The 23,183-nt window shown below is 45.6% G+C and overlaps 1 protein-coding gene across 3 annotated transcripts in view; it reads right to left on the bottom strand.

The window, feature by feature from the left end:
• Positions 1-23,183, bottom strand: part of espn (espin) — a 194,402-nt gene that overhangs the window by 145,540 nt on the left and 25,679 nt on the right. The gene's annotated exons all lie outside the window — the stretch shown is intronic.

The raw sequence follows: 23,183 nt of genomic DNA, 5'->3' as shown, positions 1-23,183 counted from the left end.
TGGGTAGGAAAGTAAGTTGTGAAGCGAGCATGAGGAGGTTAAAAAGGGATATGGATAGTGAAGTGAGTAGGCAAAGATCTGGCAAATAGAGCATAATGTGGACAAACATCCAGCTGTTCATTTTGGCAAGAAAAACTTTAAAAAGCAGATTACTTAAATGGTGAAAGTTTATAGAGCTCTTAGAAGTAGAGAATCTGGGTGTCCTTGTGCATAAATCACAATTAATTAGAATGCAGGTACAAGTAATTAGGAAAACTAACAGAATATATTCTTTACTGCGAGGGGAATTGACACATGACAAGGTCGCACCACAGCAATTAAAAAAAAAAAAAGGGGGCCTCACGGTAGCATGGTGGTTAGCATCAATGCTTCACAGCTCCAGGGTCCCAGGTTCGATTCCCGGCTGGGTCACTGTCTGTGTGGAGTCTGCACGTCCTCCCCGTGTGTGCGTGGGTTTCCCCCAGGTGCTCCGGTTTCCTCCCACAGTCCAAAGATGTGCGGGTTAGGTGGATTGGCCATGCTAAATTGCCCGTAGTGTAAGGTTAATGGGGGGATTGTTGGGTTACGGGTATACAGGTTACGTGGGTTTAAGTAGGGTGATCATTGCTCGGCACAACATCGAGGGCCGAAGGGCCTGTTCTGTGCTGTACTGTTCTATGTTCTATGTTCTATGAAAGAAAAGTAGAGAGGTTATACTTCAGTTGGAGCCCTGTGTACATTATTGGCCTGCATATTTCAAGAAATATGTAAATGCATTGGAAACAGGGCAAAAATGATTTACTGGATTAAAACCTGGAATGGGTGGGTCATCTTAAGGGGAACGATTGGCCAGGCTGGGCTTGTATCCACTGGAGTTTTGAAAAGTAAAGGCGGCATGTGGCGCAGGGGTGGCATGTGGCGCAGTGAATAGCACCGGGACTGAGGCGCTGAGGACCCGGGTTCGAATCCCGGCTCTGGGTCACTGTCCATGTAGAGTTTGCACATTCTCCCCTTGTCTGCATGGTTTTCATCCCCACAACAGAAAGATGTGTAGGTTAGGTAAAATGGCCAGGCTAAATTGCCCCTTAATTGGAAGAAAAAAAAAATTGGGTACTCTAAATTAAAAGAAAAAGTAAGAAGTGACTTGGTTGAAACGTATTGGGCTGGATTCTCCTCTATCGGGATGCTCCATTTTTCCGGCAGCCCGGGGTTTTCCCACGGCGAGGGGCTGCCCACAATGGGAAACCCCCTTGAACAGTCGGTGAAACGGAGCATCCAGCCGGCGTGCTGAACTAGAATCTGATGCGGCGGGATGGAGATCCAGCTCATAATGTGCTGAGCGAACTTGACAGGGTGGATGTGGAAAGGATGCTTCCTCTTGTTGGAAACTCTAGAATCAGGGTCACTGTCTAAAAATAAGGAGTTGCCCATTTAAGAGAGTTTTGAGCATGTTTTTTCTCTCAGAGGGTTTTGAGCCTTTGGAACTCTCATCCTCAAAAGGCAGTGGAAGCAGAAGTTTTGAACATTTTAAAGGCAGAGCTTAATTGATCCTTGATAAAACAAGAGGGTGGGAATGTGGAGTTGTCGTTACAATCAGATCAGAAATGATCTTATTGAATGGCAGAGCAGGCCCAAGGTGCCAAGTGGCCTACTCCTGCTCCTAATTCACATGTTTGTATTTACGTTCATATGTTCATATAAATTATTGAAACTGCCAGGAGAGCTGTCAAAAGCAACTGTCAAAAGTATCAAAAGAAACTGTCCAAAATGTCTAAATGAAAGGTCAAAAGTAACTGTCACAAACTCCAAAAGCAATTGTAAAAAGCCACTGTCAACCTGTCAAGGCATTTCAAATTCCTGCCCTTTAAAACTTAGAGAAAATTGTATGGAGTATTAAAAAATAAATTGCTTGCTATTTCACTCTGTCTGTTGACACAGGCCTGAGGGTTGCCATTACTGGATTGGCGCTGTATGACTAATTTCACAATCTTCTATCATAACCGTGTGGTGTGTGCCATTTCAGAGTTTGATTGCCAGCTATATGTGGTTATACACTCTTGAAAAATGGACTATAAATTGGCAATATTCGTTTTATCAGAGAAAATTAGCATTTGAAAGAAATGTTTGGTTTTATAAGGAATTATGTAGTCGAAGGAACATAAATGTAATGAATGGGTGTTTATGAATGAGAGGGTTTAAAAAAATAATGTCTGCAGTAGACACTTAGAACTTTATTTATTTTAGACAGCATGGTCCTGAGGTCTGCTCACGGTGGGTACTTGGTGAGTTGGCACGGAGGGTGAAAGGGCAAAAAGTGGTGGATGGAAGGGGAGGGTGTGGGGGGTGCGAGGGTGGAATCTACTGGGAGAGGAGGGTGTTGCTAATGTTGGGAGGAGAACCTAAAGAAAGCACAAGATGGAGGTGTCTAGTTCTGATCAGTCACCTCCACCGGCAAAAAGCACTCAGGAAGCAGGTTCCAAGTGGAATTCTCTCGTCTTGTTCCCTGGTTCTACCTCCAAATCCATACCCGCTATGACCAGGAAAATTCAGCACTTGTGTCGCTCAGCCATCTCTTGGTGTCATGTTTCTGAATGCCAGAGGGAGGATCGGAGAAGACATTTTGAGGTAATTTCACAAGGGGCGGGATTCTCCATTGCGAGTCGGCCCCACTACCATAGCAGCGGGACCGGAGAATCCGGCTGCCACGAACAGATGGAGAATCCCACCCAAGTTTTCACCATAGACGGTTGCTTGAAGCATGCTTGCAGAGCTGAGGTGAAGGGGCAGTTGGGGAAGTGCATTTCAAAACTGAGACCAGCTGATGTGAGGGAGGAGCTGTATTACGACTTTGACTATTCTTCGTCCATTTGTTGCGATTTACTTGATTAACTGATATCTCCATGTGAGAGCTCCAGTGGCAATGTCAGAATCCATTGTAACCTCACTGTGGGGAAAACCCAACTTCAAACAGTGGTGTAAAGATGCACTTTCTCAGACTTCAATAATGAACACAAAAGGTAGTTATCAGTAAGAATTGTTCAGCGGCCTCATGTCTGCAGCTTTCTCCCTGCGTGTTTGCTGCCTAAGAGGGCTTCACCCCTGGGTGATTACCCAAACTGACCCTTTCTGCTGTGTTGGCCTTAAAGGGACACCACCATCCCTTGTCATTCTAGGTCCATGTCCCTGCCCAACTGATTTCTGCTGGAGTTCATGTTCCACGCGAGTTCATCTCAACTCATCAACGTAACCTTCTCAACCTGTCCAGCTCACGTCATTCTCATGCAGCATTCCCTTTAATGCATCCTTGCTATTTTCTTCAGCTACGCACTCCATGCCCCATATTCATAGTCTCTGGGTAAAGGAGCTGCCCCTGATTAACATATTTTTTCACGTGAGGTTAACTAATTATTGAAGGAACATTTTCATTGTTGACTATAGGATTCATGGTGATATTTGCACACCGTGTGCTGGATTCTCCGTAAAAGACGCGGTGCATTGGGTCCCGCGGATGCTCAGTTGGGCAGGCGCCAACTAGCACCAGCGCAGTGGCCGTCCTCCCCCAGGCCACCCGGCATAACAATGGCGCAGGGCTATAACATTGCTGGCGGAAGCCGGCCCGCCGATTGGTGGGCCCCAATCATGGGCCAAACACCTTCGGAGGCCCCCCCCCCCCCAGGCCGCCCCCCCCCCCCCCCCATCCCGAGCGTTCCCGCAGAGTTCCCGCCGGCAGCGACCAGGGATGAATGGCGCCCGGCCGCGACTCTGTCATGTTGGAGCGTCCGCTTGGCCCATCCGGGGCGGAGAATCAGCGGCCCTGCCGATTCCAGCGGCCCGTGGCCGGCGCCGCGCCAAATGCGCCAGCGCAAATGGGCCGATTCTCTGCACCTTGGCGAATCTCGCGCCGGCATCGTGGCACGGTTGCTCCGATTCACCGGCCCGGCGCGGGGCTCGGAGAATCACCCCCACTATTTTGGAAGTCCAGGTCCTGAGTCCACCATGGAGCACGACGTAGCAGCAGCAGGCCGTCGCCGTGCACATGCTCGGCCTCTGACCCGGAAGTACAGAGGGGCCGTATCGGCAGCTGGAGCTGCGAACTCCATGACAGCTCCCTGCAAGCCTCCAGCAAAATGAGGAATCTGTGGCCTTCTGACGCCAGTTTTCCCGGTACAAATGACCACAGTTTTCCCGATGGCGTGGGGCCTTACTCTCCAAAACAGAGAATCAAGCTCCATGTATCTGGCACAGTGACCTCCAACTGCGACTCGGCATTAACCAAGCACTCAGCAACTCTGACTCAGCGCAATTATAATCTTCTTAGGCATTGCAGCGGACAAATTCTCAGCTGCAGATGAAGAATATTCCAGATGGCCTGGATTACAGAGATTCTTTTACCTACTGCCACACCAAGTAACACAAATCCCCTAAAATCACCAGTGTTCAGGCGTTTGCTCCCAACATGCCCTGTCCACGTTGAGACTCCACCTATCTCGCTGATTGTCATCGCCCAAAGAAAAGGAGAATCCCGTGAAAATCCTCCCAAGAAAGAATGAGTATAAACGTCCATCTCTAAACTCTATTTTGCATGTTCATTCATGTTGAATGTACATTACTTTCACGCCAATAGGGAGTGCTTCTAGCTTTAAACCTTTGCTGCACTCGGTCCATAGCAAGAACATCTTTCCAACCATTTTAGCTTTGTACCAGGTTACACTATAAATGCAATGCCCAATCAAACTCCAACACAAAGCACAATAAGATTCCTTGGAAAAAGGCACTCTCTCTGGACACAAATTTTGGGTCACACAATAAACCTGTGGTGCCAGTGTAAAGCAAAACTGCTTCGCACACAATGCTTAAGAACATTTAAACAATGTTTAAAGAGCTTGGAAGCAGCATTTCGATTAGAAACATATGTTCCCTGCGGGAAGTGCACTTTCAATGGCATGATTATCCTCTTTGATTCTATAAAAGGTGTGAGTTTCTCCCTGCTGGGTTAACCCCCCAGGCAGCAATAGTGAAAATTACCCCCTAGTTATAGAGCAGAACACCACTACAATGAATGTATCAAAGAAACCTGGAGTTTGCCCTTTCTCCCCATGTCTGCATGGGTTTCCTCCGGGTGCTCCGGTTTCCTCCCACAGTCCAAAGATGTGCAGATTAGTTGGATTGGCCATGCTAAATTGTGCCTCAGCATGGGATTGCAGGAACAGGGCAGAGGATTGGGCATGGGCAGGGCGGTTTTTCGAAGGGTCGGTGCAGACTCGATGGGCCAAATGGCCTCCTTTTGCATTGTAGTGAATCTATGATGCTGTGATGGAATGTATGGATCACGGTGCATTAATAATTGAGTTTTTGAATGGTTGTAATATGCTTTTAGATGAGCTTCAAAACACTGCATTATATAGTAATGTACTCTGTGTAATAGATATGCAGAATGGCACAGTGGTTAGCATTGCTGCCTCACGGCACTGAGGACCCGGGTTCGAATCCCGGCCCGGGTCACTGTCCATGTGGAGTTTGCACATTCTTCCCATGTCATCGTGGGATTCACCCCCACAACCCAAAGATGTGCAGGTTAGGTGGATTGGCCACACTAAAAGTTGCCCCTTAATTGGCAAACAAATAATTGGGTACTCGAAATTTAAAAAAAGGAATTATGCAGAAGAATAGAAATAGAAGATTCAATTCAATGTAGATAAATATGTGAGGTTATCCACTTTGGTCGCAACAATAGGGAGGCAGATTATTATTTGAATGGGTGTAAATTGCGAGAGATGGATACTCAGCGAGACCTTGGTGCCCTCGTCAGTCGCTGAAAGTAGGTACACAGGTACAGCAGGCAGTAAAGAAGGCAAATGGCCTTCATTGCAAGAGGATTTGAGTATTGGAATAGGGCATTGGTGAGGCCACACCTGGAGTATTATGTGCAGTTTTGGTGCACTTATTTAGGAAGATGTTCTTGCTATGAGGGGAGTGCAGCAAAGGTTTACCAGGCGATTCTTGGGATGGTAGGACTGTCATACGAGAAGAGACTAAATTGGTTAGGATTATATTCATTGGAGGTTAGAAAAGTGAGAGGGGATCTCACAGAAACATACAAAATTATAACAGGATTAATAATAATCTTTATTCTCACAAGTAGGCTTACTGTGAAAAGCCCCTAGTCGCCACATTCCGGCGCCTGTTAGGCTACACAGAGGGAAGTCCAAATGACCGAACAGCCTGGCTTTTGGGACGTGTGGGAGGAAACCGGAGCACCCGGAGGAAACCAAGGCAGACACAGGGCGAACAGATAGGGTAGATGCAGAAAGAATGTTCCTGATGGAGGTGGAGTCCAGAACCAGGGGTCATAGTTTGAGGATAAGGGGTAAACTTTTCAGGACTGAGGAGAGGAGACATTTCTTCACCCAGCGAGGGGTGAATCTGTGGAATTCACTACCACAAAAAGTAGTTGAGGTCAAAACGTTGTGTAATTTCAAGAAGAAATTAGATATAGCCCTTGGGGCTAAAGGAATCAAGGGATATGGGGAAGGCGGAATCAGGATATTGAACTTGATGATCAGTAATGACATAATGAATGGCGGAGCAGGCTCGAAAGGCCAAATGGCCTCCTCCTTCTATTTTCTATGTATGTTCCTGTGTATAATTGTGAGGTTAATGCAGTTATTATTTTGCAGAATAATAATAATTTTAATCATTATCTGTGATATATCTGAAGGTCCGTAAGTAAAAGCCTCAGTCCTCCAATTCACCAAGTTAGTTACTACAGAACGTGCAAATGCTACCAGTCAAATAACACAATAGCTGAATGTTTTAGCCGGTAGAGCATTAGTTATCATGCTTCTGATACATGAGCACAAACCATTCAATAATTCAAGGAGGTAACGGAAATCTGTTACACTCTGAAACTGTGTCTATTGTGAAGGAGCATCGACCCCTGCGATGGCCCCATTCAAACAAGCAGCCTGAGGAGACCTTTCAGAATAAAGGACTCAGAACCGCCAGTTGTACTCGTTCTCTTGTGAAATGAGATATATATAAGCTGGAACACTGAGCCACCAATAACAGCACTGATTGAATATTTGATGCTTCCTCATGATGACCAATCGCTAACAACACTGAACAGTCAATCAGTTAACAGCACTAAATCTGTAATATACATTTATTGATTAATTTGTTCAAAGAAATGACTGGCAGGTCAGTTGCATCGCTAATTGGTTAGTCGGGTGGCAGACACTGATTGGTCAACCAACAGTGTGCACTAATTGGTCAGTCTGTAATAAGATAATGAATGGCTGGTCAGTGTTGTGACTGATTGACGATGGACACTAATTGGTCAATCAGTACGAGCCCTGAATGGTCAGACAGTGACAGTCCTTTATCCCCTGTCAACAATGGCATTGAATGATTAATCAGTCAATGAATGTGCTGAAAATACGGCTCAATTCTCCGAATTATTCATGCTGTTCTTAGTTATTAGTTTATGCTGCATTAATCTACAGCAAAATCAAATGGATTGTTGTGGATTAACGTGATTCAAAGTAGATTCAGTTACTACAGGTAGTATAAGTGCTCAGGAATTACAGCATGAATAAAAATAGCATAAAGTGTAAGGAGAGAAAGCAGTAATGTTATATTCCAGTCTTTGTAATCTACTTAGTTGTTAAAGGAAAATGGTTGTGTAAAGTTATATGTAAAATAATGAACCTGGTGACAAATTGCTACTCTATTATCAGCCACTTATAATTCTGCTTATAACACTGCTTTGTTTACACCGGATTACATCACATGTACTGCGTGGAAATAGGCCATTCAGCCCACTGGTCTATGCAGGGTTTATGCTCCATGTGAGATTCCTTCCACCCCTCTTGTTTAACCCCATTAATATATTCTTCTTATCCATTCTCCCTCATCTGTTTACCTCATTTTTCCCTTAAGACACCTCTGCCATTTGCCTCAACAACTCCATGTGGTTGTGAGTTCTCGCCTGTGTATAAAGAAATTATACTGTATTCCTTATTGGGTTTATCAGTGACGTTGAATATTAAACCGGGAGGTAGGCCAAAAGATAGCATAACTGGCAATGCAGCATTCCACCAGGATTCACCAGCATTTGTGATGTTCGTGTTATAGTCCTCCAAGATGGCTAAAAGTCGTAGTGTTGACAAAGAACATCAAGCTATGTATTTGAAACAAAGCTGGTTTATTTTACACTACTTCAATGGTACGCACACTTCACTAAGTAATAGCTAATAAACAGTATAAATCTATGTTACAGAAATCTGTAATATATTTTTAGTACAACTAAAACTCTATCTTAATCTCTCACTATCCTTCTTAGCAACCTTCTCCCAGAACACCTAGAATGCAGCCTTTTATAAGACTACTCTGTGGTTCATCTAGTGTTGAGATACATGAAAATCGTCTTGTTAATCTGTTACACTCCATACATTATACATATCATTATTCACTTTCATATCCACCCCGCATTCCACTGGTTGGTTGGACAGCTGGTTTGTGATGGAGAGCTAAGGCCAACAGCACGGGTTCAATTCCCGTACCGGCTGAGGTTATTCATGAAGGTCCCTACCTTCTCAACCTTGCCCCTCGCCCGAGGTGTGGTGACCCCCAGGTTAAACCACCACCAGTCAGCTCTCCCCTCTATGGGGAAAGCCAGCCTATGGTCATCTGGGACTATGGTATCTTACTTTACAGAAGTAGGTCAATATAGATTAGATTCTTCAGCCCTGAGAAGGGGGTTTAAGCCCACAAGCTTCTGTGTGCCAACTGAATCTTAAGTAATATTTCACAAAACGTTCATACAAGCATTTAAAAGCAACAGGTACTGCGGAATGACAGTCTGGGGCAGGTGCACTGAGTAACTTTTCTTAAGCCCTTTCAAATGTCAGCTAACACCTCCAGTAATCAAATCTGGGACTTTCATAATCTATTTGGTTTTGGTTCATGCTGGGCTACATACTTCAAAGTTTTAAATGCTATTGACCTCATCAGTGTTGCATCTGCCACAAAGTTAACGGCTATAATTCCAGAGGAACGACCTGGCCATTTGGCCCATTGTGGCTGTGTACTGGCCCTCAAAAAGAGCTGCCCAATTAGTCCACGTCCCTCGCTCTTTACCCCAATCCCAAACAAGAATTATAAACTTCAAGAAAGCCAGAGGTGTGAGGGGAGAACTGGTTAAGTCCGATTGGGTAAGTGGACTAAAGATTTATGGTGGTAAATAAACTGTGGGAAATAGTTAAAGCAAAAATTCAAAATGTTGAATAAAAACACGATACATTGATAACAAAAACTCACCAACAAAGATCTACCTGTGAGTTACTCAACAGAGGAACAGTCTATACATCCTCCATATTATCCCATTCTTTTTTGGACGCTATTACAGAATCAACTTCCGCTATCCTTTCAGACAGTGCATTGCAGCTCACAACAACACACTGTGAAAAATATTACTCTATCTAAAACATATGTTCTCTGTAAGAATTGGTTATTGTGCCAATTTACGTTAAATCTATCTTCTCTGACTACCAGCCTTTCAGTCTGTAGAAAGAGTTTCTTTGGGCGCGATTCTCCCAAAACGGGAGAAATCGTAAAGCTGCCGTAAAACCCGGGCGGGTTTTATCGGCAGCGCGCCCCTTCCCGACCGGGGACCGATTCTGGTCCCCGGTCGGGGCTAGCAACCCGACGCCGTAGGCTCCGGCAAGACGGGCTTAACAAAAATCGTTAAGCCGCTTGCCGGATTAGCGCCGGCTGACGCGTCATATGACGTCAGCCGCGCACGCGCAGTTTGGAAGACTCCAACCCGCGCATGCGCGGTGACGTCATCGCGTTTTTTGCGCGAAACCCGCGGCAATGCGCGGGCCGGGTTGCCCCCAGCCGTCCCCGCGAATGGATACTGCAGGGGCGGCGGAAGGACAAGTAGTGCGCGGGCATCGGCCGCTGCCACGATCGGTGCCCACCGATCGCGGGCCCATGGCACCCTTGGCACGGCCGTGGTATGCCGTGCCATCGTGGCCATGGTTATTAATAGCGAGTTTGTGACGCCGTTTTTTACGAACGGCCAGACCAGGTGTTTTGCCGTTCGTAAAAACGGCGGAAAGGGCTGGGACTTCGGCCCATCTAACAGCTGAGAATCGCTGCCGGCCGTAAAAAAACGGCGGCAGCGATTCGGGTCGGGACTCGGCGGGGGGGGGGGGGGGGGGGGGGGAGAATAGGGGAGGGCGGCAAAAATGTCGGGAAGGCCCTCCCGCTATTCTCCCACCAGTCGTGGGGGTGCGGGAGAATTTCGCCATTTATGTTTGGGGTTCCCCCCCCCCCCCCCCCCCCCCCCCCACCCCCGCAGGGTGTTTTTCAGGATGGAGGTGGCTCGTCATTGACAGGAACGACGGTCCTCTCCAGTCCCAGCACACAATGGCCAAATGGACCAGGTCCATCCTCTGCATTATATCCTTTAAACACAGTGGCAGATGTAGCACTGATGAGGTCAATAGCATTTACCCGTTGTTTGCAGCCTCCGCCGCCAGAGAACCCGAGGTGGGGAGGCCACCTTTGGAGGGACTGGGAGTCCTTATGCTCTATGGGGAACAACCCCAGCTTCTACGGTCCCTCCACATGAACTGAACCTTCCTCATCCCATCCTGGATAAATCATCTCTGCGTCGTCCCAATGCCTGGACCTAAATCTGGTGCCCAGACATTAATCATAGAATTTACAGTACAGAAGGAGGCACTCGGGCCCATCAAGACTGCACCGGCCCTTGGAATGAGCACCCTACTTCAGCCCACACCTCTACCCTATCCCCGTAACCCAGCAACGCTACCTAACCTTTTTGGACACGAAGGGGAAATTTACCATGGCCAATCCACCTAACCTGCACGTCTTTGGACTGTGTGAGGAAAACCGGAGCACCCGGAGGGGAACCACGCAGACATGGGAGAACGTGCGACTCTGCACAGTGACCCAAGCTGGAATCGAACCTGGACCCTGAGCTGTGAAGCAACTGTGCTAAACACTGTGCTACGGTGCTGCCCCAACACCAATGCTTCAGCTGAGACCTAACCAGTGATTTATAAAAGTTCAGTATAACTTCTTTGCTTTGTGTTCTGTGCCTCTACTTCTGAGGCTGTGAATTTGTTCTTCTGTTTAATAGCAATTTATAGACATTTACAGACCCACACACACTATCGGGACAATTCCCATCTGGTGAGTTTGAAGCATGATACCACGCTGCAACAGTCCCAACGCCGTACTTTGCTAGCTGCTGTGCTAATTCACAGGAGGGAAGTGCCCTCCTGTCACAGGAGTGTTCATTATGCCTGGGAGATTACGCTGCCGGAGAACTACTTTCGTCCACAATTCCACTTCTAACTTTCAGATGGTTCGCTGAACACTGCACACAATAGTTGTTATTTTTGATCATTATTGTCATGGGAGTGCTAACCTGACTAACTGGGGACCAAAACACATCAATGGAAATGTTTTTTTGTGTTTACCTGTGAAAATGCAAAATACTTTGCTATTTTAAGCAACTAGTTTCTGCAGCATACACACGTGCAGAAGAGAGCTTCAATGGTCCAACAACTTAGCCAGATCTCAAGCTCTGAAGAGCACTCCCGACTGCACCAGCGCAACATGTCTATTTCCCAAACCGTCGTCAAGGCCACCTCTCAGGAATCAGAATGCCAAGCTACCTCACATAGGGCAGAAATGCCCTTTTCCCACACAAGGTTTCCCCTCTCCTCACCGCAAGGAACTGACTCGCATTGATCTTCTTGAATAAACCTAGGTGGTGAGTGTAGACAGAACAATCCATTTCTGGGAACAAAGAGGGGGGCACCCAGGGGTAATGCAGAGAGGAGAAGCCAGGAGTGGTGCAGAAGGGAGCAGCCAGGAGTAATGCAGAGAGGAGAAGCCAGGAGTGGTGCAGAAGGGAGCAGCCAGGAGTAATGCAGAGAGGAGAAGCCAGGAGTGGTGCAGAAGGGGGCAGCCAGGAGTAATGCAGATGGTAGCAGGCAGGAGTAATGCAGAAGGGAGCAGCCAGGAGTAATGCAGAGGGCAGCAGGCAGGAGTAATGCAGAGGGTAGCAGGCAGGAGTAACGCAGAAGGGAGCAGCCAGGAGTAATGCAGAGAGGAGAAGCCAGGAGTGGTGCTTAGGGGTGGGGGAGGGATAGTGGCAGGAATGGTTCTAAGAGGATAAACTGGGAGCTAATATAATTTCTGCAGATTAACATACATCTGAAAGTAGAAGCTGCACAGTGGTGCGTGGTTAGCACTGCTGCCTGCGGCGCTGAGATCCCAGGTTCAATCCCGCTCTGGGTCACTGTCTGTGTGGAGTTTGCACATTCTCCCGCGTTTGCGTGGGTCTCACTCCCACAACCCAAAGATGTGCAGGGTAGGGGATTGGCCACGCTAAATTGTCCCTTAATTGGAAAAATGAATTGGGTATTCTAAATTTGAAAAAAAAACATACATCTGAAAGTGGCGATTGTGCATTAATTGCAGACATTGTGTGTATTTAGGCAGGCCAGTGAGGCAGCCTGTGACGGGGCTGTATTATTATTCCAAAAATGCTTTCTGTAGGCACCCACTTGACAATGCAGAATGTGCAGGAATATTCGGAACTGCATGGTACACCCAAACCTTTTGGAATCTGGAATGGAGCCAGAGGTTGCCAATGGAACTTATTTCTTGTTGTTTTATGAGCCCTGTGCAGCTTAGCCTGGGCTGTAACCATCCTGTCCCATTAAATTGACAGCATTTACTGTGTGATTGTTGCCCTCAGAACAGATAATGTCCAAATCACTCGTAGAATTAAACAGCAACTGTAGGATGGTGATATACCTTTGGCTGTTTTTGTTGCATTTGGTGTTTTCAAACAATTTGCTGTTGTATCAGATTTGTTAGTTTTGTTCTCCTCTTTATGGCGACCATTAATTCTTTCTACAGATTCAGATAAGGCTGAGCACAGTAGAATCATTGCTACTTAACTGTTATCAATAGAAACAGAACTGTCAACATATTGGATAGAAAAAAAATCGTTAATCTGTTGTATTAGCATCTGCCAGTGTTGAATATTCAACTGACATTGATAACTGCTGGAAGCAGAAGGAAAGAACCGGTTTGATAGAGGGTCTTTCATGTCTTTAGAACACTCCAAAGTGCCCCACAGCCAATTAATTACCCTTTGAAATCCTGTCACTGACATGTAGAAAACCACAGCATCTATTTTGCAGTTAACGTGGCCCAGCAAACATCAAAGAGATCGTCCACCTGGCCTTTTCGCTGGTTTTAAGTTTGAGGGAGCATTGTTGACCAGATGTCTGAGAAAGCTCTCTATTCTTCTTTGCGAGAAGGTACCACCGGATCTTTTAGGCCCAAGAACAGGCAGACGAAGCCTTGATAAAAGCCTTGATAAGCCTATGGGGGCAGCAGGGTAGCATGGTGGTTAGCATAAATGCTTCACAGCTCCAGGGTCCCAGGTTTCGATTCCCGGCTGGGTCACTGTCTGTGTGGAGTCTGCACGTCCTCCCCCTGTTGTGCGTGGGTTTCCTCCGGGTGCTCCGGTTGTCCTCCCACAGTCCAAAGATGTGCGGGTTAGGTGGATTGGCCATGCTAAATTGCCCGTAGTGTCCTAATAAAGTAGGGTTAAGGGGGAGTTGTTGGTTTACGGGTGTAGGGTGGATACGTGGTTTGAGTAGGGTGATCATGGCTCGGCCAACATTGAGGGCCGAAGGGGCCTGTTTGTGCTGTACTGTTCTATGTTCTATGTTCTATGTTCTAGAACTAGGGGACATAGCCTCAAAATAAGGGGAAGTAGATTTAGGGACTGAGTTTAGGAGGAACTTCTTCACCTAAAGGGTTGTGAATCTATGGAATTCCTTGCCCAGTGAAGCAGTTGAGGCTCCTTCATTACATGTTTTTAAGGTAAAGATAGATAGTTTTTTGAAGAATAAAGGGATTAAGGGTTTATGGTGTTCGGGCCGGAAAGTGGAGCTGATGTCCACAAAAGATCAGCCATGATCTATTGAATGGCGGAGCAGGCTCAAAGGGGCCAGATGGCCTACTCCTGCTCCTAGTTCTTATGTTCTTATGTTCTTATGTAAAAGCAAAATTCTGCAGATGCTGGAATCTGATACGAAAACAGTAAATACTGGACAATCGAGCAGGTCTGACAGCGTCTGTGGAGAGAAAAGGGAGCTAAACGTTTCGAGTCTGGATGACTCTCAGCTTTGACAAAGAAGTCATCCAAACTCAAAACGTTAGCCCGTTTTCTCTCCACAGACGCTGTCAGACCTGTTGAGATTGTCAGTATTTTCAGATAAAGTCTTGATTTGAGGGGACGGAGAACGAGTGAAATAACCAGGAACCAGGTCAGTCATCTCACTGACTCAGTCCCATCGCCGGGGAGCTTCGAGGCCTTCAAGCAGCAACAGCTGATATGCATACTTTAAGTGCTATTAAGTTCCATTTTATGCAGCCACCATTTGCCAATTGTGGGCTGCCAGGTTATTGATTGACAAGTCGGCTCTGATTGGCTGCCATTCCCAAGCTCCCAGGTAATTCAAAAAGGTTCAGGTTTGAACATATTCTTTTCTTTCAGAGAATGGGGTCCCTGTTTAGGACATGTCTGTCACTTGCAGCCAGCGTCAATGAGCCACATTACCAGCAGCGAATGATTGCCTTGAGATCATTTTGAATTATTTGGGCGTCCTGGGAGCCGAGATTACCCCATTGCAACACCTCAGCCAATCAGAGTCAAATAGCCAACAAATCAGCACCCTTCTCTCCTGTAGTATAAATTGTTGTGATTGTCTGAAATTTGGCACTCTTGCATTTGTCCTGATGAATGGCAAGATGAAGAACTTTGGCCACGTGTCTCTCTCTCTTCTGAACATTATTGGTTATCCTTAGTTAGTCTTGAGAAGGTGGTGGTGGTGAGCTGCCTTCTTGAACTACTCCAGGCTATGTAGTGAAGGCACTCCCACAGTGCAGTTAGGAAGGGTTAGGCCAATGCAGTTGGGTCAGGAATGTGACCCAGCCATGATATCTGCCCAACTTGGTGCCTGTACGAGAAGAGAACTCCACTCCTGAACAGTGACCATCCCCACACTTTGTTGAACTGAAAATTCACAAGAGCAGTAACAACATTTCAAAAGCACGAAATTGAAAGAACCTATATGGCGACGATATCCTTATGTCCGTGGGACAGCTAGAATCACCGCACAACCTGGTTGATGACATTGGTCAATGTGGTGTTGTGGGAAAACCACGGGCAGCCTGTTCTGCACAGCAAGCTTCCCACCAACAAGCACATGAGATGAAATGCCAGTCTATTTGTTTGGTGATGTTAGTTCAGGGATAAAATTGTGACCCAGACACAGGCTCTGTGAATAATTATACAGGGATTCTCTACCTCACCCAGCAGAATCTAAAATCTCATTTAAAAAGATGGACCCCCCCCCCCCTACAATGCATTACTCCTAAAATACTGCACAGCCAGATATGCCAATGGATCGGTGTTCAGTGTTTCTTGCCCTCGTTTAGAGACAGGGCTGGATTCACTGCTTCAGAGACTAAGTGTTGGCGCCAGGACAGAATCGGTGGACGTCTATGACAGCAAAATTGGCACCAGTCCTGGAGGAATTCCACCACCATTAATGGACTAGCCCACGGCGCCACGTGGAACACAAGAGATTCCAATGAAAAATGGAGTCGAATCCACCGGGGTCGGGATTGGTCACTACGAGAGGGACTGACAGCGGCAGCTCTAATTATAGCATCATTCATTCCAGCCAACAAGATGGCCAAGGTTACACTGGAGCATGCCCATCACCATTGAGGGTCAGCTGGGGCCAGACGGTACCTGGGGAGGAGCCTGGGGGAACACCTATACGGCCAGTGGCACTAAGTTCACTGTGGGCGTCAGCAGCGTGTGCATCTGTATGGTGGTCCATGTCGTCCCACCCCGACCACCACGGCCAATACCTGGTCGCATCCCCCCACTCCTCCCACCGACCCTGGCAGGCGTCTTCCCATGGCCAGCGGAACAACTGTCAGCACACTATAGCAATGTTGGACATTTTTCGTACTCCCGCTCTCTCCTTCAGCAGCCATGGTGCCTGTTCCCTGCTTTTTAAAACCACAAGTGAAACCCGCCGTCGGTAATTCCTCCTGACGGAAGCAGAGCATAACTGGAGCCCCGGAGAATACCGGGTCAGGCCCGCTAATTATATGCAACGGCGTTTACTGTGATCGCGGAGTAGAACGCATTGACGCTGCTGTCGAGGCACGGAGCATGGCATTCTCTCGGACGCCCGACGCCAGCAACGATTTTTCGTCTCACGTGCGATTCTCCATCCAATCGCATTATCTGATTTCAGCGTTGGCCGACAGACAATCCCGCCCGGGACGTATGTTGACACAAATACATTCTAATGTCATCATTTTCTCCCTTTTCTGTCTGTGCTGAACCGAACACAAAAGATTGGTGATAGATGGACAACCTGAATTTGATTCACCAGGCAAGGGCCTTCTGGTTGCTACAGCAACCTCAGCAAACAATACCAGGCAGAAAATGCTTCCACCAAGAGCTGCAAACCTCCAGCTAGGCTAATTAATTGTTAACGAGTCAACATGGATGGAAGACAGCCTGCCTGCTGTTAAAGGGACTGAAGACTGGATTAACCCATTTTAATCATCCAAGCTAGATAGCAGTGCAAGGCGTTCATTATACAACGAAGAAAGTGTAGTTATCACTGGTGCCAAATCATTAATAAATGCTACAAGCTCCTCTTGTGAATACGCCCAAGTGATTTCCAAATACAGCTCAAGCAGCTTAACCTATTTTAATTAAGCGTCACTCCCAGCCTGTTCGGCACATAAACCTAAACTACGCCGAGTGGATTAAGTGATCACACACTTGTTTGCACAACTATTGGTAAACACACGGCAAAAAGAGAGGCACCAAGCTCGGATTTCCAGGTCTAGTAACTGGAGCTATTCCGTTTCAGCTGCTCAATGTAGCAGAATTGACTGATCTTTGAATAATTTATCTAATTTCTTTACCAAGGGAGAAGCTAAAATAAGATTAAACCATACTTGAGCTTGGCTAGTCGCATATTCAAATTTCAAAAATCTCAAAACCAGTTGTGCCAAATGGATTGGGTCTCCCAACTCAAGGGTTTATTCACCAGAAAGTGGTAAATGAACCATTTCTCTCATCTATTTTTGTCTGTCTTTTCGACTTCTACTTCACGCTATCTGCCTCATGCCTTGCTATAATTTCCCCTCTACTCCTTGTGGCAATAATAATCTGTCTAATTCTTTTTAATAATAATAATAATAATAGCTTATTGTCACAAGTAGGCTTCAATTAAGTTACTGTGACAAGCCCCTAGTCGCCACATTCCGGTGCCTGTTCTGGGAGGCCGGTACAAGAATTGAACCCACGCTGCTGGCATTGTTCTGCATTACAAGCCAGTTGTTTAGCCCACTGTGCTAATCTAGTCTTTGAATTATATCTGATGTGAATATCTTTCACTTATCATCAAGGAAAATTGTTTATGGTTTATGATTTTCCAAAATTCCCAGTCCCAGCGGATTGGAAGCTAGCGAATGTGAAACTGGAGGGGGGAGGTAAGGTTCAGAAAACAGGGAACTACTGGCCGTTTTGCCGATACTACCATCAATCATTGGAAAAGTGTTGGAATCTATTACTAAGGATGTCCTTACAAAAGCATTAGATGATTAGAATAAGTCAGCTTGGTTTTTTGAAAGGGATACTTTATTTGACAAATTTATTTGGGTTTTTCTGAGGTTGTAAAAGGATAGATAAAAGGAAACAGTAAATGTGGTATGATTTTCAAAAGGCATTCAATAAGATGTCACACAAAATACACAAGATTAGGGCTTGCGGAGCTGGGGTGATATATTTGCATGCATAGGGAATTGTTTAACAGACAGAAAGCAGATATATAGGGATAAATGGGACATTTTCAGGTTGGTAGGCTGCGACTTGTGGAATGCTGTACGGATCAGTGCTGGGGTCTCAGCTATTTATAATCCGTATTAATGGCTTAGACAAAGAGACAAAAAGTAATGTATCTTAAGTTTGCTGACACTACAAAGTTAGCTGAGAATGCGAGCTGTGAGGAGGACACAAAGAGGCTGCAAAGAGGTATAGAGAGGAAAGTAAGTTGCATCAAAGTGGCAGATGGAGTATAACGCAGGGAAGTGTGAGGTTATTCACTTTGTCGTAAGCATAGAGAAGCAGAATTTTTTTTTTTTAAAGGCATTAAACTTGTAAATGTCGATGTTTAGAGAGCATTGGGTGTATTTGCATAAGGAACACAAAAAGCTAGCATGCAGTTACAACAAGCAATTAGGAGATAAAATGGCATGTTGGCCATTATTGCAAGAAGATTAGAGTGAATTTAAGAATAGATAAGTTTTGCCTCAATTGTGCGGGCTTTTGGTGAGACGACACCGAGAATACAATGGGCAATTTTAATCTTTATATTGAAGAAAGGATATACTTGCATTGAAGGCAGTGCATCTAAGGTTCACTAAATTGGTTCTCATGATGAGGGAGTAGTTGTATGATAACAAGCTGAGTAAACTGGGTCGATATTCTCTGGAATTTAGAAAGATTAGAGGTGATGTCATTGAGATATTCAAGATTCTGAAGGAGCATGACAAGGCAAATACTGAGATATTATTTCCCTGGCTGGGGAATCTAGAACAAGGAGACAGTCTGAGGATAAGCGGCATATAATTTAGGGCTGAGACGAGCAGAAATGTCTTCATTCAAAGGGTTGGGAACCTTTGGAATCTTCTACTCAGGGGTTGTGAAAGCCCCATCATTGAATATATTTAAGGCTGGGAGATATTTGGTCATTCCGGGAATCAAGGGATATGGGGAGTGGGCAAGAAAGTGGAGTGAAGCTCAAGATCACACTGAATAGTGGAGTAGGCTCGATGAGCTGTGAGGTCTACTCCTGCTCCTGTTTCTCATGTATGGTGACTGAATGAGTAAAATTCCAATATTATTATGCTTTAGGAATTGCATTCTGCAGCTCTGCTTGTTTTTGCCAAAGCCAGCAGACTTGTTGATAACTGAGGCTATAACTTTGTCACGGTCTTCAGGAAAATCACTGACATTATGATTTTTGTTCTCTTGCTTCCTTCATGGAGGTCCAGAAAGACTCGATCTGTCACATCGAAGAGTCGCACTAACTTGGACATGGCATTTGGATTTAGTACACCATCTAAAAGTGGAAAAGGCTTTGCATTTCTTTATCACCTCTCACAGCCAGAGGACCGTGTAAAGAGCTTTAAAACGCTTAATATCAGGAATCTTGCATAAGGATGAATGGATGGATGTCTAAAAGTGATTGAATCCACCAGATGCTCTCCACTGCAATGTGGCACACTGGATCAAATACCTTTAATATGGAACTGAGTTTATATTGTTCAAGACCATTTCTAACGGGTGGCGCAGTGGTTAACACTGCTGCCTCACGGCACCAAGGACACAGGTTCGATCCCAGCCCCGGGTCACTGTCTGTGTAGAATTTGCACATTCTCCCCGTGTCTACATGGGTCTCATCCCCATAAACCAGGTTAGGTGGATTGGCCACGCTAAATTGATCCTTAATTGGAAAAAAGAATTGGATACTCTAAATTTATTTTTAAAAAGAGAAAAAAAAGACCATGCCTAACACCATCACTTTCTCAAGACAAATACAAGCCAAAGATTTCCGAGGATTGGCTGCGAAAAAGAGCCGTTTCTTAACTTGCAGTCAGTGCAGTGGAAACTCTATTTAACACACATTAATGGGGGTTACACCACACTTCTGGTCAGGATATGGCAGGCGAGTGGGTGCAAGGAATGTCCTGCCCTAACTATTTTAGTCCCCCTCTGTCATCAGAAATGTAATCCAAACCCCTATTAATAAACTACAACGAGTACCAGCTACTGTAACCACACCGCAACCACCGCGTACTACCACTCCATTCACAAAACCCCTCTCTCCTGTGACCAATCTGAGATTAAACCCAGCAAATTGTTCCCACTCAATTGGTACAACAGAAGCACCAATGCAAACCAGTCCTGACTCTGAATTTATCAGTTCAAGGTTCCAGGTCAAACGTGAGCTCACATCAAGTTTAACTAAGGTAAATATACTCCAAGCATGTGAAACAGAGGTGGACTTACAATGAAATACAGCCTGGCGAGACACAGGGCTCTAACCAATGAGGAGGGCCCATGCAGGCCGGTGTTTGTGGAAGCCAATCAGAGGCTCATGTTGAGCCTATCAGCAAGAAATAATCGTAATAATACTAATCTTTATTGTCACAAGTAGGCTTACATTAACACTGCAATGAAGTTACTGTGAAAAGCTCCTAGTCACCACATTCCGGCGCCTGTTCGGGTGAGGGAGAATTCAGAATGTCCAAATTACCTAACAGCACATCTTTCAGGACTTGTGGGAGGAATCCGGAGCACCCGGAGGAATCCCACGCAGACACGGGGAGAACGTGCGGACTCCGCACAGACAGTGACCCAAGCGGGAATCAAACCCGGGGCCCTTGAGCTGTGAAGCAACAGCGCTTGTCATAATATCCACTCATGTATATAATGGGATGCAGACAGGCAGTGATTGACACATAGGATGACCAATGAACACACAACACAGAACAACCAATCACCAGACAGGACACCATCACTATAAAGCTCACAGGGCATTAAGATTCCCTCTCTTTTCGGGACCCAGATACTGAGACAGTCAAAGTGCACAAGCCAGAGAACATTATTGCCATGTGGTAGCTAGTAAGTCTGGTCGAGCCAGTAAGAGGTCGTCAGTAGGATTAGTAGAGCGTCAACCCACAGCTGAACATGTACAGCAGTTCATTGTTTATATAAAACCGTGTTGGATCATCTCCGGTGTTAGACGTTTGTTTCTAGCTTCTCTGCATCCAGTTGCAGTCAACGTCAAACCAACCCGCCTAACACATCAGTGCTAACCACTGTGCTGCCATGCTGAATGCAGAGCGACATCAGACTGATTAGTCAAGTCCCCTTAAAGTGGGACAATACGAGTGAACATTAGGGTGACCAGGAGGGGGAGAGGGCCGCAGTCAAGGCCAAGATCTCCTCTGTTCACTTAACTAACGTTTTGTGTGAATTGACAGAAGAAGCCACGAAGGAGGAAGGTGGTGAGCCAGCCAGCCAGCCGGCCGGAACTCAGAAGCATCCCGTCGTCAAGGGAACAGGGGCAACGCGACCCCCAGGCCAAACCTGAGGAAGACTAGGCAGGCCATAGCCAGGCAGCCAGCAGCGAGGTGAAGTGGTGAAGAAAGCCACAAGGGGGTGTTTAGCCAGCCAGCTGGTTGGGACTTAGGGCGGCTGTCGTCGAGCAACGAGGGGAAACAGTCGACTTTGCCCCAGGGCTGAGGACTGCAAAAAAACCCTGCTCTTTCAGAAAATTCATATTCATTAAAATCAAGAACGATCGGTCAGTATGAAGTGACACTATCAATCTGACGGTCAAAACTCAGAACATGGAGGGTGAGGCAAGCGGATGAAGTCCGGCAAAAAGACAGATTGCGATTTTACTTTAAAAAGTTTGAAGTATTGAACAGCGCACAAACTGCACATTCATCCTCACCCACCAAAGGTGTGGGTGAATTATCTGATACCTTAGGCGTGCAAATTTCTAGAGGAACCACATTGCCTGAAAAAGTTGAACAAGAGGTGGAATCTGAAACGGCAATGGTGCTACAGGATATTTCTGAAGTGAGGGAAGACGCTGACCCTGAAGATATTCCTTATGGCCAAAATCTGGTCCACTGGGTATGTTTGAATAGTTTGTCCTAAATAAACCAGAAAACATCGATCACATGGAAAATGTGTGAAAACTGTTTGAGGCTGGAGGCTGGAGGCTGTAAGCAGGTTAGAAGTTTTAATGTCCCATTTTATGAGGGAAATGGGAAGAAGGAAATTAGAAATCGATTGTTTTGTTTTTCCAGAAATCTCTACGGTTGTTTTGTTTGCAAATTATCCCTGATCCTAGTAAAGGAAAACAAGTATTAATCAATGCGGACTCTAACTGGAGAAATGTTGGAAGAGATATTGTTGATCAGGAAACTGCCAAAGTTCATATTATGGCTCTGTGGTCATTCATTCAAAGATGTAAATTATCTGGAAGAATTGATTCTGCGTTATTGGCTTAGTTTGAAAAGGAGTGTTCTTATTTCAGGGAAGTGCTGAGACGTCTTTCTGCCACAAACTGCTGTCTTCTTTGGGACTACCGCTGAGAGAACATGACGAGTCATCATTGTCAACACGAAGAGGTAATCTTTTTGCCTTCCTTGGAAATCTCACTGAATTAGATGAGCTCCTTGAAGAGCATTAGAAAAGTTATCAGTATTGTAGCCCAGGGAAGACCAACTTTATAACGAACAGAACTTACGATGATTTCATCACTATAATGGAAGAGCGGCTCAGAAACCAAGTAAAAGATGCCAAATACTATCCACAATCATTGATTCAACACCAGGTGTGAGTCATGTGGACAAATTAACATTAATTTTAAGATATGTGACCAGCGAAGGTGAAGTTGCAGAGCGATTTCTGCGTTTGTCCAGCTACAATCCCGCACTTCTGAGGGTTTGGAGACAACTCTTTTGGAAATTATTGTAAATTCAGGTTTGGACATCAAAAATTGTGGGCACAGTATCGATAATGCAGCAAATATGGAAGGAAAATAATCAGGTCTACAAGCAACGCTGAACAATTCAAGTCTCAGTGAATTATTAATCTCATATTCCAGTCATTCCTTGAATTTAATCTGCAATGCTGCAGCTGAATCCTGTGAGGTAACTATACATTTATTTGACTTTGTTCAAAACGTGTATGCCTTTTCTTTTGGTTTCCACACATCGGTGGAGTATGTTACAATCACATTTGGAGCAGGCAAATGGAAAGCATTTGACGGTCAAAAGAATTTGTGACACCAGGTGGTCCGCTCATGCAAATGCTGTTTTGGCTTTGGAAATTAACTTTGTTGGTGTAAAGGAAACCTTATTGGACATAGCCACATCAAATTCAGAAAAACCAGTGTGAAAACTGAAGCAAAATCCTTAGCAAAGGAGTTTGAAAAGTACGATGTTGCTGATTATAT

The sequence above is a fragment of the Scyliorhinus canicula genome, chromosome 16 (genome assembly GCF_902713615.1).
Source record: "Scyliorhinus canicula chromosome 16, sScyCan1.1, whole genome shotgun sequence".
Classification (NCBI taxonomy): domain Eukaryota; kingdom Metazoa; phylum Chordata; class Chondrichthyes; order Carcharhiniformes; family Scyliorhinidae; genus Scyliorhinus; species Scyliorhinus canicula.
The sequence above is the reverse complement of the archived record's forward strand: the minus strand, read 5'-3'. Positions and strand labels throughout refer to the sequence as shown.